We start from the raw sequence: 20,306 nt of genomic DNA on the forward strand, positions 1-20,306 counted from the left end.
AGGAGGAGTAGACATCAAAGTGATCGTGGTTAGACGGATGCTTCCTTCAGACGGCTGCTAAAGCAAGGCATTAAACGTTCTTCTTTAGACCGCGTCTAAAGGAGTTAGACATCCTCGCATAAATACGCTTCCCTTTAGACTGTGTATAAAGGAGTTAGACGTCCTCGTCTAACTACGCTTCCCTTTATACCACGTCTAAAGGAGTTATCTTTCCTCGTCTAACTATGCTTCCCTTTAGACAGCGTCTAAAGGAGTTAGACGACCACGTCTAACTACGATTCCCTTTAGACAGCGTCTAAAGGAGTTAGACATCCTCGTATAATTAAGTTCCCTTTAGACCGCGTTAAAAGGAGTTATATGTCCTCGTTTAACTACGTTTCCCTTTAGACCGCGTCTAAAGGAGTTAGATGTTCTCGTTTAACTACGTAAGACGTCTAAGACTTCCTGCTTCAGACCGCGTTTGTAGGAGCAAAGTCTTTTAGATTTGTGCATGCACAAAACAAATAGACATCTAAGTCTTATTAAAATTACATCTTCAAAATTATATTCCAAACTATAAAGATCGTTTGTATTCTTTTTAATGTTAATTCAACTATTTCTTTCTTAATTAACTTTTCTTTTCATTGTTTTAATTTTTCCCAACATAATCATTATTTAAAAAATATAAAAGGAGTGCGACACGAGAACTTGCAAGGGGTCACTCAACCTAGTACTACTCTCGTCCAAGCACTCTTAATTAAGGAGTATTGATAGGATCCAATACATTATAGCTAGTATGATCGTAGAGTTATATGATGAACAATTTATTCATTTGATAGTTCATAATTTAAAAAAATGATTTTTTTATGAAATTCTAAATAGACGAGTTTGAAACTGATGAAGGCAATTTACGATCACAGTTTCTTCAAATTCATCCGTTTTCACGCTATTTTTGTATGCTTTTTCATTAAAACATCAAAAATCAATTAGAATGTTCGAAATTAACATGTTTTTTTTAAATCGTATGTTTTCACGCTATCTTTTTTTGATTTTTTCATAAAAATATTTAAAAATCTTCAAATTGATCATTTTCACGATATTTTGTATGTTTTTTTATATAAAATATCAAAAATCGAATATATAATCGAAATTAACGTTTCTTTAAAATCGTTCGTTTTTAAGCTTTTATTTTGTAATTTTTTTCATTAAAACATTAAAATTCAATTTTAATGTTAGAAATTAACATTTTGTTTTACAAAATCGTACATTTTCACGCATCTATTTTTTGTTTTTTTATAAAAACGTTTAAAATTCTGTAATTTGATCCGTTTTTAAGATACTTTGTATGTTATTTTATATAAAAACATCAAAACTCAAATAAATAATTCAAAATTAACGTCTTTTTAAAATCATTTGTTTTTACGATTTTAGTTTATGTTTTTTCATAAAAACATTAAAAATGATTGTTACATTAACGTTTATTCAATTTGATCCATTTTAATTGTTATGTAAACAAATATAAAAAGGAGGTGTGACACGAGAACTTTTTGATGGGATCTAGTGCATAAGTGCTGGTATAATTGCACACCTTAGCTGACGAGAAATCGACCAATCGGTGAAGGAAAGATCTACCATCAAGTTAAGACTCATGTTCAAGAGGATTTTCAAATTAAAAAGCAATCATGGTAGAAACATTAATAACAATTAATTGAGTTTGAAATGTAAGATCCATGAGCCATGAGTTTCAATAATTATCATCTATTACTATTTGAAGTTGTTTTTGTTGATATCTTCAGACTTGATTTTGGTTAATTAATCATTTGTGAAGATAGGATAAATAAAAAACTATCTTTATCTCAATTTGACTCCAAAAGAATTTTGAGTCAATATATATTTCATTTTGGTATGGATGTTAAAAAAATCAAACAACTCTCTTTTATACAAGTACATCCAAATACAAACAATTCATTTCAACTTGATGTTTTTTATGGAAAGAAAACCTAAAACCTAAAACACAAACAATTCATTTCACTTAATCCAACCACCTGCTATCAAGCAATCTAAGGTGATTCATTAAGCTACATGATCAAGATCAAAATAATAAGATATAAGATCATTAAGCTAAAAAAAATGAAAGTAAGATACAAGATTAAAGTGATTCCCTTCTACAAGGTTTTGGTCCATGAGAAAACATCTCAAATTCATTCAACCGAAACCAAAAATCATCATATTAAGCTTAAGGTTTTGACATTGCCAATTTCCTAGAAAATTTAACCTAATTTCCTAGATTTCCTAGAAAATGGAAGGAAAGTACTTACACGGTATGTGATTATGAAAATAAACAATGAACAACTGGAACAATAGCTGCTCCCTGTCGCCTAGATAACTTCTTCGATTCGTAGCTCGCAGAGATGAACAACAACCCTGGCGGAATCTGGGCGTAATCGCGGAGGAGGATGGCGGAATAGATCTGGGCGAAGAACGGGCGGAGGACGGGTAGGGAAGATATGTTGGCAGAAAATCGGAGAAAGAAAGGGATCGGGAGAGAATCGCGAGAGGAAGAAGAAAGAAAGAAGAAAGGAAGCGCTGTAAATTAAATGGAGTTCACCGAGGACGTAATTGTAGTCCTCAGATATAATTTTTCACCTAAAGAAGAGAACAAAGCCTCTCGGAAATAATTCTTTTCTGCGAGGGATAACTGATGCCCTTAGTGGTATTTACATATATCAGCGAGGGACCTTTAATGCTCTCAGTTAAACTTATAAATACGAGAGCATATTATTGCTTTCATTGAGCTTCCTCAGTAATTACCCATTTTCTACTAGTGATATTTGTATATTAATGTGATAAATTATAATATTTCAAATTTTATACCACAATTCAAAGTTACCAGTCTAATTGGTGAAAACTTTTTTTAAATTCTCAAATAACAATTAGAACAAATGCATAAGAAAATGAAGTTTAAAAAATGAAAGAAGATATTGAAAAAGTTAAATCAGATAGAAAAATGTAATAATATATAGTGAGAAACTTGAAACTAACATTAATACATTATCATAAATTCTTTTAAGTTCAAACCTCATATGTCTTAAAATATTTTGAATCAATGAAAGTCTTTCACTGAAAATGGTCTATGCGTTAATATTGTCCAAGGAATGTTCTTCTAAGATGAGAGGAAATTGTATACATGTATTTGGATTTGATCAGCCAAGAAAGAGTAGTTAAAATCACATGATATATAGACAATTGATTAGCAACAGACAAGATTACAAGATTTAGAGTAATTTGTAGTGAATGGAAGAATTCATCATCTCATTTTCATATTTGGAGTACAGGCGATTCATGTAATCAAAGATGCATGTAATCAAAGAAGGAACACTTAAATTCAACCCAAAATTTGATAAACGCGTGACATTTTAACAATATAAGTTCAACTTTTTAACTAACTAATCAATATATATATATATATATATATATATATATATATATATATATATATATATATATAATGATGCTTAATTTTTAAAGTGTCCGGATTGTCGGGTTGAGAGCTGTGGTTAATTTGGATATATGTGAGAGTAATGGATACTTGGGTCGGATTGTGGATTGACCAACCCATAAAATTTTTACCGTAATATTTTTTCACAGTTTTGTATATTATTACTCGTAAAAATGCACGGGATACATACTAGTCTATATATAGAGACAAATCTTTAATAGAAAGAAAAAAGAAAATTGTATAGAAATGAAAGAAAGCATCTACTTCATCACTTAATTTCCATAACAAACGAGTATAAGTTAATTATCTTGTATCTAAATTAATGTAAAATGTATTCATTCATACCCAGAGTTTAAGGAGATTTCAAACGTGTGAAAAATAGTTTATTCAAATCTATGTAATTAAAATGTTTTAATTGATTACACAATTACAATTGTCTTTTATCATCTATATATGTCTACAAATTAATCTTATTCTTCTTCTGCTGCGGCAACCAATAAAACAATTTCTTTCAATTTATCAAAAATGGCTGAGGCAGCTTTTTTCACCTTTTTTTTGAATTTCTGCATCTTCGTCTTCTTTTTCTTCTTTTTCTTTTTCTTCTCAAATTGACCTGATTCATCATCATGGTGCATCTCATTTCCATGATGTTTCTCATCGCTCCCCATGTTTCCCCCCGATCAGAACAACAAATGAATTGTTGTCTTCTCAGAGGACGTGATTTTCTTGTCTAAATCTGGAAATATTAAAAAAACATTATTAGAGAGAGAATATAAAAAAATTTAAATGTAGAACTTAAAATTCGCGTTTCAATACAATAAGCAGTGGTTTCAGTTTTAGTTGCTAAACATAGATTATCAATTCCAATTATAGGGTAAAAACACAATTTCATTTATCAATCATATTATGTGTGAATTTGTAATATCTTTACAGAAAATATAAATTTGTGATATATTTAAATTCAGAATATTATATATTATTTTATAAGATATTTATAATAAAATATAAATTTGTTTAATATATTTTTATTAAGACAATCTGATTTATTTTTTATTTTTTTGAAAGTTAAAACTACAATTTACAAACAATTTTATTAGTATCGTAGTTGTCTGTTGTTTTTATAAACATCTCATAGAAATGACTTGAAGCTTCTCAATTCTATAGAAAAATAAAATATGTGCCCACATAATGTGATTATTTGAACTTGAGTATAACCAAATGTCTTGCATTCTGAAAATATTTTAGTTTAGCTTGCCAAAATTCAATTAATATTGCAATGTTTATAACCATCTAACTCTAAATTAAATTGATTTTCCTTTTCGAATTTAGTATTAGTCCCAAATAAGTAGAAGGAAGTGATATTATGTGTGTAGTAAAAAGATGAATGAACATATCCCCTCTTCTAGCCTACGGCAACAAGAGTTGGATATCCCCACGCCTCCATGAGGTCCTGGGTTCGAGTCTGTCAGACGGCAAGTGCTGCACTTGGTTAATGGTTAAGTGTGTTTGCAGGCTATATGCTTAAACCGCGGGGACTAGTCGCACTCCATAGGAACAGAGAAACCAACGTTCTAAAAAAATGAATAAACATGCTTACATTTGGACAAAGATTGATGCATTTGTAAAGCCATTTATTTTGGTTGAATCACTTCCTTGACAGTAGTTAAAGCTCAGTCTAGGTGAATCACTAGGATTGATTTTTTTACCCCATAATTTATAATTTCAAATAATTCCGATCTATTTAAATTATTTTCTAAATTCATATATCGTGTCAACCGAATTAAAATAAATAATTAATTTAAAAAAACGGTATCGTGTCAACCGAATTCTAAAATAATTACATTACGAATTATTTAAATAAAATATAAAAGAAAAATAAATAAATTGACAATTTAAATAAACCAAACAAAATAAATAAATTAAAAAAAATATATATATTTCTATTATTAATATGGATATTTTATTTTGTAGAAATTAAAAATAAATAATACCTTGTTAACCAGCTCAATTGTAAAAAAGCAAGAAACAAACGAGGCATCAACCAAGTAGAAAAAGAAGGGTAATTGGCTAATTAATTTTGTCGGCGGCAAATGAGTATAGCCCAAATCAGCTTGAGCTCGAACTCGACTCGATTTAGTATTTATTAGCTCGACTCAAACTCGAGCTCGAACGAGTTTATAAATTTGAGTCCGAGCTCAACTTGACTATTACCTACAAATTCGGTTCGACTTGAAAAATGTTAGAAAAATTAAGTAAGTTAATTTTAAACGGACAAAGAACTTAACCAGTCTCAAAATCCTTTGTGCAGGTACCGCACCGGACCGGTTGAGACACTCTGTCTCAAAGAATCCGGACAATCAAGAAAATCGGTTTTACTCTCCCAACCGGATCGGCTGAGATGAAAACCGCATGAAGCACCCTTTTCGGTCGGCTTAACATATCGAAGATCTTAAGGCCAATGGGAAAGTATTCAAATTGATAAAATCTGTGAAAAATGATGTAATGAATATCTTGAAAATGAACATAAGAAAGGATCCGTGATCTCCATCAGAAACATGCAACAAAAGAAATAATGATTAATTGTCCAAGATCACAAGCAATCTCCTTGTACAGACGGCTACCCTCGTGCATGGCTGCCACATGTATAAAAAGCAATGCTACCTACTCTAGCCGGTTCGACTGACCAATCAAAAGATGAAAGAGAAATATGACCGTTGTCATATCTCTCTATATAAAGGGAGCTAAGAGCAGTAAAGAAAAAACAACGCGCGCGAGCTAAAAACAACTCAGTTCTTCATACATTCAAGCCTGAAAATATTCTGAGTTCATATAGCTTTTCTGATTCAAAGTTGTAAAAGAAATATGTGTATTTTACCTTGTGTAAAAGTATTACATCATTGTGTGAGTGGTGTAACCGACGAGCAGTAAATAAGACTCGATCGGAGTGTAGTTGTGAAATATTCAAGTTAGTGAATATCTTTCTCACAATTTGAGAAGAAGGGGTGACGTAGGAGATTCAACTCTAAACATCCATAAAACTCTGTCTTGTGTTCCTTACTTTATATTATGGATTACTCACTCTAACCGAACCAAAACACTATTCACTAAAACCGAACCGGCTTACTATCCACCTTAACCGACCTCTCCTAATACCTTCCAAATCTAATCGCGTAAGTTGCTTCAGATTGAAACAGATATTTCCGCACTTGAACTCGGTTCAAGAGTCTATGACAATCTGTGTAGTGTTAATTACGGTTCTAGTCATTAACCGGATTAGTACCAGTATGTTGTGTGTTGCGTAAGCGATCTACCTTTAGCCGAACATAGAGAAGAAAATCGAGCAAGAAATCAAGGAACGATATGAGTTTCCGGGTACTAACAACCATCATTTGTCGACTACCGAAATCGGTGAATCATCGAAACAACCCGGGTCTCAGCAAAAGGATGGTCGAACAACATCCTCCTCACCATGAAAGTCCCTCTCGCATCCTATTCATGAAAATTCTGTACCGATTAACAAGGAACAACCGGAAAGATCAATGTCACTTCATACTCCTCACACGGTTGGTCCGGTTACGGATGAAATACAAGAACTCATCGATGCTGCGGTTGAAAGATCAATGGAAAAAGTGCAAGCGACCCTCGAGGCGAGAGACTCCGCATCAGACAACAAGATCCTGAAAGTTGAGAACAAGATCGAAAAAGTTGACAACACTACCTCCCAGATGTTGCACATGATGCACCTTTTAACCGTTCAAATTGGGGAATTAGCAGAGGTAAAAGTCATGGCAACCGAGGCCCAGATCCAATCCGATACCGAAGCAGCCAAGAAGTTCCAAGTCGATGAGGTCGAAAGGGAAAAACGATTAAAAGTGTTGGAGACAAATGACTACCGGCTAGCCTTACAACTTGTAGACAAAGAAGCGGCCATGGAAAGCGAAGCCGAGAGGTCTAACACTAGCGCAGCTAAGAAGCGTTCTCTACCGGGAGTCACAACAAGGGACCATGCTAATAAGAGGAAGAAAGCTCAAATAACCAAGCTCTTGACCCAACTCACCAATGCAAATATTCAAACGACAACGAACCCGGTCGACAATCAACCCCATCCAACATCCAAGATGGAAGAAGAGAACGAAATTCCTCTCCAGCCCAGAAAACGCAAAACCAAAACAGAACCATCCTCATCCATTCAACAAGGCAAGAGGCCAGCTCAGGAGTCCGAGGAGGACTATATACAAAACTTCATCAACAATTCCCCATCTAGCGACATTGCACCTCGACCGCCCAGATCAGAAGGCGGTTACTTCAATTTCAACCGAAATCCATCAAGACAGAGTGTCATAACTAGATAGTGTATAGACACGGATAGAAGGAAAAGAGAATGGCAAGCGGAGGACGAGGCACAACTCAAAGAAAAGAACAGGGGGGACATCCGAATCCTTGAACTCCAGCTCTACTTATTCTATTTACCTTGCAGTAAAAGATTTTTCTTTGTTTCGGTTATAACACTATTTTCTATATATATATAATATTATCTCGGTTTATTAAGCTGGTTTTGATACTTTTCGTCTAAAAGCATCAAAAAGAGAGAAATTGATAAACTTTTTCAAAAACCGGCCAAGTAAACTTAAAAGATCCTTTGAAATATCTCCCGGCCAACAACTACAAGTTTTGAATATTTATTCTAAATAATCAAAAAGGGAGAAATTGTTAGAAAAATTAAGTAAGTTATTTTTAAACGGACAAAAAACTTAACCAGTCTCAAAATCATTTGTGTAGGTACCGCACCGGACCAGTTGAGACACTCTGTCACAAAAATCTGGATAATTAAGAAAATGGGTTTTACTCTCCCAATCGGATCAGCTGAGATGAAAACCGCATGAAGCATCCTTTCCGGCCGTCTTAACATATCGAAGATCTTATGGCCAACGGGAAGGTATTCATATTGATAAAATCTGTGAAAAATGACGTAATGAATATTTTGGAAATGAACATAAGAAAGGATAAGTGATCTCCATCAGAAGCATGCAACAAAAGCAATGATGATTAATTGTCCAAGATCACAAGCAATATCCTGGTACAGGCGGCTACCCTCGTGCATGACTGCCACATGTACAAAAAGCAAGGCTACCTACTCTAGCCGGTTCGGCTGACCAATCAAAAGATGAAAGAGAAATATGACTGTTGTCATTTCTCTCTATATAAAGGGAGCTAAGAGTAGTAAAGAAAACACAACGCGCATGAGCTAAAATCAACTCAGTTCTTCATACATTCAAGCCTGAAAACATTCTGAGTTCATATAGCTTTTCTAATTCAAAGTTGTAAAAGAAATCTGTGTATTTTACCTTATGTAAAAGTATTACATCATTGTGTGAGTGGTGTAACCGATGAGTAGTAAATAAGATTCGATCGGAGTTTAGTTGTGAAATATTCAAGTTAGTGAATATCCTTCTCACAGTTTGAGAAGAAGGGGTGACGTAGGAGATTCAACTCCGAACATCCATAAAATTATGTGTTGTGTTCCTTAAATTATATTCCGGCTTACTCACTCTAACCGAACCGAAACACTATTCACTAAAACTGAACCGGCTTACTATCCACCTTAACCGACCTCTCCTAATACCTTGCAAATCTAATCGCGTACGTTGCTTCAGATTGAAACAGACATTTCCGCACTTGAACTTGGTTCAAGAGTCTGTGACAATCTGTGTAGTGTTAAGAGCGGTTCTAGTTCTTACCCGGATTAGTACTAGTGTGTTGTGTGTGTTGTGTTAGCGATCTACCTTTAGCCGGACCCCGGTTCCCTATCGGCGATCCCGATCCTAACAAAAAATTTAAACTAAAATTAAAATTTCAAACTTGAGATAAAATAAATTCTATTTTGAAAATAAAAATATCAAATTTTCTTACCTATTCAACATTAAAATATGATATTTTAAAATAAAAATATGAAACAGTAATAACTATTTAAAATTCAAAGACATTAAACCACCATTACTAATCAAAATTTTAAAACATAAAATTTCAAAAATGAAAGTACAAAACTATACAGATTGTTAGAACATTCAATATATTAATCATTTTAACTCATTTTCTTCAATCATAATACACGTATAACTACCTTTATTCAATAATATAAAATGTTTAATCTTAAAATAATTAATATAAAAAATACATGTTAAAATAAGTAAATAAAATTTAACTTACTTTTTTTATTTTATTTTAAAAAAGGTCTAGATATATTAAAAAAAATATACCCAAAAAAAGTATACTAATTATTATATATCTATTTCAATATTATATATACTATACTAATTAGTATATTCATAATATTTGCTTTTATTATATTACTATTTTTTATCTCTTTCTATATTATATATTATATATTAACAATTTTTTTTTATCTCTTTCAATATTATATATAAATTATTATATCCCTAATATATGTTTTTACTATATATAATATATTAATATTTTTATCTCTTACAACATTATATATAATATATTAACTATTATATCCCTAATATTGTTTGTCACTTTTTCATTTCATCAATTGATAGAAATTGAAAATTAGTGTTTTTCTATATTCATCCAACCATATTTATATAAGTATGTGGTTCTCCTAATACATGAATAAAGTATTAACAAGACTTACCGATAAGTTAACTAACATTATAGTTTTCTTTCATTTTTTGTTGCTGAGTTTCCTTAAAACAAAAAGAAATCAAAGTTACGTAAAGCAAAAGCAATAGCTATAGTAGAAGTAAAAATAAATTTTAATTACATGAAGGCTTCTTGTAAATGAATGTGAGGTGAAGAATGAAGAAGAAGAAAAAATAGAGATGAAGAGTGATAGAAATTGTCATGACTAAATAAGAAGAGACGAATAGCGAAAGAATTGGTGGAGATTGAAGAAGAAGAAGAAGAAAAGAAGAGTCGTGTAGAATATATACTTAGACGGTACATTATGAATTAAGGTTTTACTTTAGGGATTGTGGGCCTTCATATGGGTTTTGAAGAGAAAGAGAGAAGAAAAAAAATATTGTTTTAAATTTAAAATTTTAATAATAAAAAAATATATTATATTAAGAGGCTCGAAAAAACTCGACAAGTCATCGAGCAAGCATTATTTGAGCTCGAGATCGCCTCAAATATTAAACAAACGGGCTCTAGCTTGTCTCGAACTCGGTCAAAGTCAAGCTCAAGTCGAGTTTTGACCGTGCGGCTCACGAGCGGTTCACGATCGGCTCGACTAATTTGCAGACCTAGTCATCACTTGACTTAGTCAAACCGTAGGGAAACTAGACATTAATTAATTTATAAAGTTATTAAATGCATGTGACATAAAAGGATAAAGTGAAAAAGCTTAGTGTATGCTTGTTTGAGGATTTTTATATTTTGTTAATTGGAAAAGGAATATATGTGATGGTTGGTAAAAGTATATAATTAATGAATAATAAAATGATTACCCTATACTAAGGATTCATTCAATCCTCTTTAATTTAGGTTTTACCATATTATCTTTCTTTCATTCCTCTTCCACTTCAACAAACCTTGTCTTCTGACTTTCTTCTTTTCAATCATCTTCTCCATCTCCTCCAACTCCCCTAGTTTACTCTCTAGAATTTCAATCATCTTCTACAACGAATCATTTTTTCCCATATATCTACTACAAGGCGTGAGCACATACAAACCCTAAACCTAGTTGGTAGATTTCTCTTTGTGAAGTTATGAGGCATATGTTCTTTATTTTTACGTTTTTATATATATGATGGGTCTGGTCATTTTGCTCTTGTTAGTTCATTGGTGAATTTTTTTTCTATTGTTTACTTTCAGATCCATCGTCCATTTTTGAACTATATAGAAAGAGATTTTTCAGTGTTTTTCTTCTACAAATTTTGTATGTATTAATGATGATATCTTCGACCAGAAAAAGATATTTGAAAGACTGAACTTTTTTTTGTACATTTTTTCGGGATTAAGGTTTTTGGAGCGTTCGTTCTTTAGAATACCATTCTTCTTAGTCTTGTTCTAGTTATATGATGTCGTAGGCAATTACTTTTTGAAAAAAATGTTCTTTTTTAAACCCTAGCTTATACAGGTTAGACAATGAGTTCCACTTAGTTGTAGCTGACTAACCTTTTCACCTTCAATATACAATCTTATAGCATAAAGTATTTTCATCTCTTCTTATAGTTTTGGCTATCTTTGCACATGAATTTCTAGTTCCGATTATGTCATGTTTGAATTGAAAATATTTATTTAAATCAATGTCTTATTTGGATTGAAACTATTTTTTTAAATACGTTAGTTTCTCAAAGTAACCCATAAATATCATTCATAGTTAAAATTGCTTCCTTCATATGATACAATTTTATTGATAAAATTCAAAAATCAATTGTCTATATTTGTTGTTTTTTCTTCAAATAAAAATGAGTGCATGATATTTCTTTGCTTGGTAATTGAACTTGATACTATTAATTGTGAAGACTCTTAATCCATTGCCATTATCTTGTTTTGGTATTTATTCTAAAATTTATTCTTCTTCCTAGAATTAAAGAAAATTCTTAGTGTTTAATTCATAACTAATTATATAGGACTTGATTTTTTTTATGACAAATGGTTAGAAAACTAAGACGAGGTCTAAATGGAAACGTAGTTAGACGAGGTCTAACTCCTTTAGACGAGGTCTAAAGGAAAACGTAGTTAGACGAGGTATAACTCCTTTAGACGGAGTCTAAAGGAAAATGTAGTTAGACGTGGTTAACTCCTTTAGACGACATCTAAAGGGAAACGTAGTTAGACAAGGTCAAACTCCTTTAGACGAGGTCTAAAGGGAAACATAGTTAGACGAGGCCTAATTCATTTAGACGGAGTCTAAAGGGAAACATAGTTAGACGAGGTCTAATTCCTTTAGACGGAGTCTAAAGGGAAACGTAGTTAGACGAGGTCTAACTCCTTTAGATGGAGTCTAAAGGGAAACGTAGTTAGACAAGGTCTAACTCCTTTAGACAGAGTCTAAAGGGAAACATTGTTAGACGAAGTCTAACTCTTTTAGAAGGAGTCTAAAGGGATACGTAGTTAGACGAGGACTAACTCCTTTAGACACGGTCTGAAGGGATGCGTAGTTAGACAATGTCTACCTCCTTCAAATGCGGTCTAAAGGGATACGTAGTTAAACAAGGTCTAATTCTTTAAACGCGATCTGAAGGGATACGTAGTTAGACGAGTTATAACTCCTTTAGACGGTGTCTAAAGGGATACATAGTTAGACGAGGACTAACTCCTTTAGACGCGGTCTGAAGGGATGCGTAGTTGGACGACGTCTCCTTCAAATGTGGTCTGAAGGGATACGTAGTTAGACGAGGTCTAATTCCTTCAAATGCGGTCTGAATAGATACGTAGTTAGACGAGGTCTAACTCTTTTAAATGCGGTCTGAAGGGATGCGTAGTTAGACGATGTCTAACTCCTTCAGACACGATCTAAAGGGATGCATAGTTGGACAAAGTATAACTCCTTCAGATGCGGTCTGAACGGAGGCATAGTTAGACGACATCTAACTCCTTTAAATTCGGTCTAAAGGGAAGCGTAGTTAGACGGCGTCTAACCCCTTTAGAACGGTTTAAAGAAGAACGTCGAATGCCTTACTTTAGCAGCTGTAGGAAGCATTCGTCTACCCATGAACGATTATATGCCTACTCCACTTCTTTCAACAGCCTGAGAAGCCAGTTAATTCCATCAATGAATGAATGCCACGTACGCGAATATCCCTTAACCGTATTTTAAGTCAAAGACAAGATTAGAGGATGTTCGGTGCACTACTCTTTCCGTACGGCCACAATCCAATTATTCATAGCCTCCTATACTCTCGTACTATAGGCGGTCATCCAACGGACACATGTCATGTGTCCTCAAAGAATATTCGACCGTTGGTGTTTCTCAACTATATATGGAAGCCAAAGGAAAGCAGTTGAACTGCTAGTTTTTCACACAAGTCTGAAATACACTCTGCTCAATGCATACGCTAAATCTCTTACTATCTAATTGTGAATACATTGTAATTACATAATGTCTTTTATGTGAAAAACTTCAGTATTGTAAGTTGAATAAATGTTATTTTGTTCAATAGAGAGTTAGCTAGATCAGTGAGTTGTATTTGATTCAAAGTATCTAGTGGATATCCTTCCGGTTGTGAAAGAAGGGGTGACGTAGGTGTTTTATCTCCGAACATCCATAAAACTCATGGTGTTTTTATTTTCTGCCATTTTACATTCAGTTGATTAAAGCATCAAATCCGACGAACACTTCCGCACTTGAATCTGTTTCAAGAGTTTGAAGGATTTGCGAAGAATAGAAACAAATACTAATCCCTCACAGGATTATTATCGAAGAGTTTATCGTAAGTTGTTCATAATAGTTAGACCATAGTTTCTATTGTAACACCGACACTATCAGGAGGCTACCATTCTAGGTTTGAAATTGGATTTCAGTTTTTGACGGATCATTAGAAGTTTGACCTTAATTTATATAGGAATTTAGTCCATAGCTGCTAGCGTGGCCAAAGCATCAGTAAAGCAATTGTGGCTTCTTGATGCGTGTACAAAAGACACGTCGTCGAACTTATCGATAAAACGGAGTAGACAAGTGTGATAGGGTTTGAGATTTTCTCCTCATACTTTCCATGTTCTGTTAACTTAGGATATAACCAGATTAGAGTTTCCAACTACGTCTAATTTAGTTGCTCCTCTTTCGTATGCGATTTTGAGACCTAAGAGACATGTTTCATACTTAGCCTCATTATTGGTTACGGAATACTCTAACTTAATAAAGATGGGATTGTAGGTTCCTTGGGAATCTATCTAGAGAGTTCTAATTCCATAGCCATATTTGGAGGAAGCTTCGTCAAACATTAGTTTCCATGTGTCTGAAGAGATAAATATTATGGACTCATCAAGAAAGTCAAGTTCAAAAAAAGGCTCGACCGTGATATGTTGATCTGCTAGGATGTCTGCAACAACGATTCCTTTATCATATTTCTGAGCCGTATACGTGATTTCATATTCGAAGATCGTCATCATCCATTTAGAGAATTTAGGCGACAACAGTGTTCGCTGAAATAGATAATGGATTGGGTCAAGTCGGGACACTAGCTTGATGGGGTGGGCTTGCGTATAATGTATTAGTCTTTTGGTACCCCATTTGAGTTCCCAACACACTTTCTCGGGTGTTGAATAGTTCAATTCGTACCCAGTCATTCTCTTACTTAGGTAGTAGATCACTATCTAGAATTTATCCTCATTTTCTTGAGCCAACTGGCTACCCATAGTCGAATATGTCATTGTGAGATAGAGAATTAAAGGAATACCGGGCCTTAGAGTCATAAGGACCGGTGGCGACTTTAGATAGTCTTTTATTTTGTAAAAACCTTGTTGACAAATGTCTTCCCATTGGAATTATTGATCCTTTTTAGTAATTTGAAGAGAGTATCACAAGTGATAGTCAGTTTGCTATGAAATGACTAATGAACTGGTTTTTTCCGAGGAAGTCTCAGACTTCTTGCTCATTCTGAGGCGCTGACATAACCGTAATGGCCTCAATTTTGGAGGGATCGATTTGTATTCCGTGTTGGATGATGAGAAATCCTAGCATCTTACCGGTAGTGACTTCAAAAGCGCACTTTTTTGGATTCACCAAAGCCAATATTTTCGTTCTTTGCAAGAATTTGTCTAAGTTGGGGATATGACCCTATCGATCCTATGACCCTACCGATCCTATGACCCTATCGATCATGTCGTCTATGTAGACTTCCATCTCTTTATGGATCATGTAGTGTAAGATCATCATTACTGTTTATTGATAGGTAACTCCGATGTTTTTGAGACTGAAAGGCATGACCTTGAAACAAAACGTGCCTACCTTTGTGATAAAGGTAGTCTTCTCTTTGTCTTCTTCAGATATCAGGATTATGTTATATCCTGAGAATGCATCCATGAAAGACAATAGAATATTGCCAACAGCGTGATCGACCAAAATGTTTTGGGAAAAACGAAAGTTATCCTTTGGGCTGGCTTTGTTCAGATCGCGGTAGTATACACATACGCGCATCCTTTCGTCCTTCTTCAAGACAAGAACCACATTGGCAATTCATGTGGGGTAGTCCACAGTTTCGAGGAATTTTGCTTCCAACTACTTCTGGATTTCTTCTTTAACTTTGGCAACAACCTCAGTTTTCATCCATCTTAACTTTTTTAACGGGTTTGGCCTCTGATTTAAGAGGAATCTAATGTCAAACGATAGTAGGATACACTCTGAGAATATTCTTGTAATACTAGGAGAACATGTCTTTATTGGTCTTCAGTAATTTGATCATCTCATGACATTCGTCATCAATCAGGCTTTGTCCAATCAACACGATTAAGGATCGTCCTAAGTATTGATGTTTATCTCGATTGTTGTTCCAGCTGCAGAAATGATTTTGTCCTCATGTTCTAAAAAGTTTTTTATTTCGAAGTTAAATTCAGACTGGTATGAAACATCATTATCATCTGACATATATTCAAAACTGTACTCCGGAGTTTTATTGGATATTTTATTACAAAAAACAAATGACATCTTATGAGGATTGTCATTACAAACTTATTTATTTATTAAAACATCAGACACTATTTATTACAAAAGGGGTGTGATGTTGCTATCAACACTCGGGTTGATTATATGAGCTTTATCCGTTGCTGGTAGGTTTGTGAAGTTTATCTTACAAGAGTCTTTATCAACAACTAGGTCCTCGTCTGTTAGAGAAAGATCTCTAACTAGTTTTTCTAGGGTTTCATGCTAACAAGCAGTCCTTTTCCTAATCATATTAAGGGATGAATTAGGATTAAAAGAACAATCTAAAAAGATTTCGAAACCTAGAGAGCGAGTTTGTAAAACTTGGTTGAAGAAAGGTTCGGAAAAAATTGAAACACAACGTGTTTTCCCCTTTTCACATAAACTATCCATTTAGGGTTGAAGGAGTAGGTATATATTGTTTTGAAATTTTACCTTTCCTGGATTCCTCACCCTCTGTCGGAGTGTAACCGACACCAAAGTTGTCTTAGTCGTAATAAGACTAAGGGAAGGAAGTCATGACGATAGCATTCGGTCCTAGACCCATTCTTGGTAAATATCTCATTTTCTGCATGAGACGCATGGAGGTCACTCTCTAGGAAGTGAAGTCAGGAGTGGTAGATAAGTCTTAACCTTGCCTAAATGTAGGACAGATGTCGAATCCACTTAACTCAATCTCTAGGTTAGTGGAATGATTTGAACCGACGATAATTGTGACGTATTTCTCACCTTCTATGGTGACGAGTTTGATGTTAGCCATCAAACGAATTTTCTGATGCATGGTGAAGGCAAGAGCCTTAACCTGATGCAACTACTGTCGCCCAAGATTAGGTTGTATGATGGTCATATGTTGATTATGCAGAATTCTACCTCAAAAGGTACAACAACTACGTAGATTGTTTCTCAGAAGCTACCCATAATCTCATGACGAGAATTATCAAAGTCACGAACGCACAAGTTTTAGGGAAGAACTTTATCAACATTAATGCAAATTTCTTGGAGAGTCTTCCACGGACATATGTTCAATGCTGAACCATTATCAATCAGAGTCATAGGAATGACTTTATCATCCATCTTTATAGAAATGTAAGGAGCCTTGACAGTGCATTTCATTACTTAAGTTAGCAACGTCTGTTGTATATCATGTGTCTAGAGCACCCGCTGTCTAGAAACTAGACAGACTCCTCCAGGAAGTTGTCCTGATTTACCTACAAATAAACATATTTAAAGCTTATGTACCCATCTTCACTTGGGTCCATGGTTGATCAGTTCCTTGGGGATCCATATTTGGGTTATTTTTATGGATCTCCCATTTTCAGTTGTTAAAAAAGAAAATGGTTTAGGTATGGCAGACGTCTCTCTGCAAGCTTTTGATCCCTTAACTTTAATAGATGATTTTTGATGAAAACTCCTTGACTTTCTGTCAAGTTTTTGCTTTCCAGACCAACTGACTACCCTTTTCTTGGGTTTAAGCCAGTTTGAAGTTGGCTTAACATATTTAATCTCATTTTTTAGAAGTTAAGTCATCACAACTATGATTAGTTTCACTGTCAGTTAAATGTCCCTTGACAAAGCTTATGGATTTAAGCTCGCTATTTATTGGGTACAACTTTTTGTTGGACTCATCTGGGTTGCCATTAACAAATCCTAAACCGGATTTGTGTCTGGCAGGCCTTTGTTGACTAATCATTAGTTTGACGGGTCTCCAGATTTTGTTCAGGAACTAAATACGTAGTTTAACCTTCGGTTTTAGCATAAAGAGTTTGAATTGTTTCCTTGAGTTTCTCATTCTTAAATGAGAGCTCAGTTATTTTAAAATCTTCTTATTCAATGTTTTGAGACGAAGAAGTGTTGTCAGATTTCTTTTTCAAATTTAGTTCATTAAAAGAATCTGATAACTTCTTGTACTTAATGACCATGTCATTGAGTACAGTGGTTAAGTCATCTCTTGTGAACTCATTTGAGTAGAAGTCAAATACCTCATTGTCGTTAGCCATGAGATGTCATCAGAGTCGCTATCAGCCTACTTACTTTTGCTTTCCTCAACTAGGAGTGCTTTTTGATCCTTCTTATTCTTCTTATCAAAATTCTTTTTATCATCCCTCTTTGACTTTCTACAGTCCTCCTTGAAGTGAACTGGTTTGTCACAATTAAAATATTTCAAATTTGCGTTGGATTCATTCTTATAATTATTATTATTAGTTGAGTTAGAATGAGTCTTCTTCATGAATAGCGTCGCTGTTGATCTGCTCAGCAGACTTGACAGTTGTCGTGGTAGGTGTCTCTTCAGTAGTCACCAGCGCTTTAGTGATGGAAAATGTGGATGGCTCCTCTTCATTCCTTGAGTTTATCTCAAACTCATAGGCTTTCAGATCGACGAACATGTCTTGCAGCTCCATCTTATCGATGTCTTTAAATTCCCCCGTCACAATCGTTTTTATGTCTCATTTTTTAGGAAGAGCTTCATGACTTTAATGGAAACCTATTTATTGCTATATGTATTTCCCAAATTGGAAAGTTCAATGATAATGCAATTGAATCTTTCATTAAATTCATTCATTTTCTCTCTAGGACGCATCTTGATGCTATCGAATTTCTATGTGGCAACCATGAGTTTGTTTTCTTTGATTTGATCGTTGCCCTCACACAGTTGTGTCAACTTCTCCCAAATTTCTATGGCAGAAGAACATGACTTGATCTTGCTGAACATATTCTTCCCTAGCGTCTTATAAAGAATGTCTTTATTTACATTATCGAGGTTGGCCTTCCACTTTTCTTCAGCAATCCACTCAGATATTGGGTTCTCCTTCTTCTCAGGAGCAACATTAGTTGAAGTTGTGGTTGTGCTGACCTTCATGATTTTCATTGGACCATCAGTATTGACATACCACATGTCAACATCTTGGGCGACCAATTGACCAAATGAGTTTGCATTCATATATTCCATTCATCATAAACTTCCTTCGAGAACATGAGGATTTTGTTTATAATAATTTTGATATCTGAAGATGCTTGAGAATATAAAACTTGGCTCGAATACCATTTGTTAGGATCAGCTTCAATAATAGAAAGGGGGCTGAATATTGTTGAGCTAATTATTGCTTTCAATTCGATTTTAATCCTGTTAGAGATTAAATATGTTTCTATTCTTCATAAATTGTCGCAAGCTCTTAAACAGATTCAACTATGGAAATGCTTGCTAAATATGAAGCGACATATACAAGACTGGGAGATGCAGAAGTGAAATAACACAGGAGTTTTATGGATGCTCGGAGATAAAACACCTACGTCACCCCTTCTTCTGTTTCCAGTATGATATTCACTAGAAGACTTTGATTCGTATAGCAACTACACAAACCCAGTTAGAACATAAGACTTATCAGTTGCATGTATCTAAACTCCTAATTATCGCTATGTTGAACATACAACTTTCTATTCAACTTACAATACTGAAAATACCCTCAAGTACATAGTAAACAATTGATCTGAAGGATCGGCGTAATCAATAGAGACGGAGATCTGGCTATTGATGATGACTTAGAATAAAAGATTGGATAGAAATCCTGTTAGGGATTTAAATCACTTTCTATTCATCACAAACCTTTGCAAACTCTTGAACGATTCAAGTGCGGAAACGATTTATCAGGTTTGAAGCTAAGAACCACAGAATGATAAGAAAATAACACAGCAGATTATTTATGGATGTTCGGAGCAAAACTCTCCTACGTCACCCCTTCTTCCAACCACTAGAAGGATTCAATATACTTTTCTTATTATCAAATACAGTTGCACGACTAGGTCACTGTTGAACAGAATAGACTTTGTTAAACTTACAGTATATTGAATAATATCACTCAACTAGACAATACTTTGATTATAGCTCTCTCTTGATAAACACACAGTAAAGCAAGAAAGGAATTCGTTCATGTTCAGTAATTGTTAGATCGATATCTCTCTGTAATTCCAACAATTGAGTCCAGCAGTTCTTCCATTTCCCTTGAAGATCTTTAAATAAAGAACAGGTAACAACGATCGAATCTTCTATAATGACAAGTGGCTAACTTCTATTGGAACACCTCCATAGCACACAGTAGACTCTGAGCACCAGGATCGTGGCCGTACCAATCTGGTAGTGCGCCAAATATTATTCTAGGATGTTTCTGCAAGAAACAAGTAGTGGGAAGAATATTTGCTTACGTGGAATTAGATTATTGGTTTCAA

This window comes from Impatiens glandulifera, chromosome 8 (genome assembly GCF_907164915.1).
Source record: "Impatiens glandulifera chromosome 8, dImpGla2.1, whole genome shotgun sequence".
In the NCBI taxonomy this organism is placed as follows: Eukaryota; Viridiplantae; Streptophyta; class Magnoliopsida; order Ericales; family Balsaminaceae; genus Impatiens; species Impatiens glandulifera.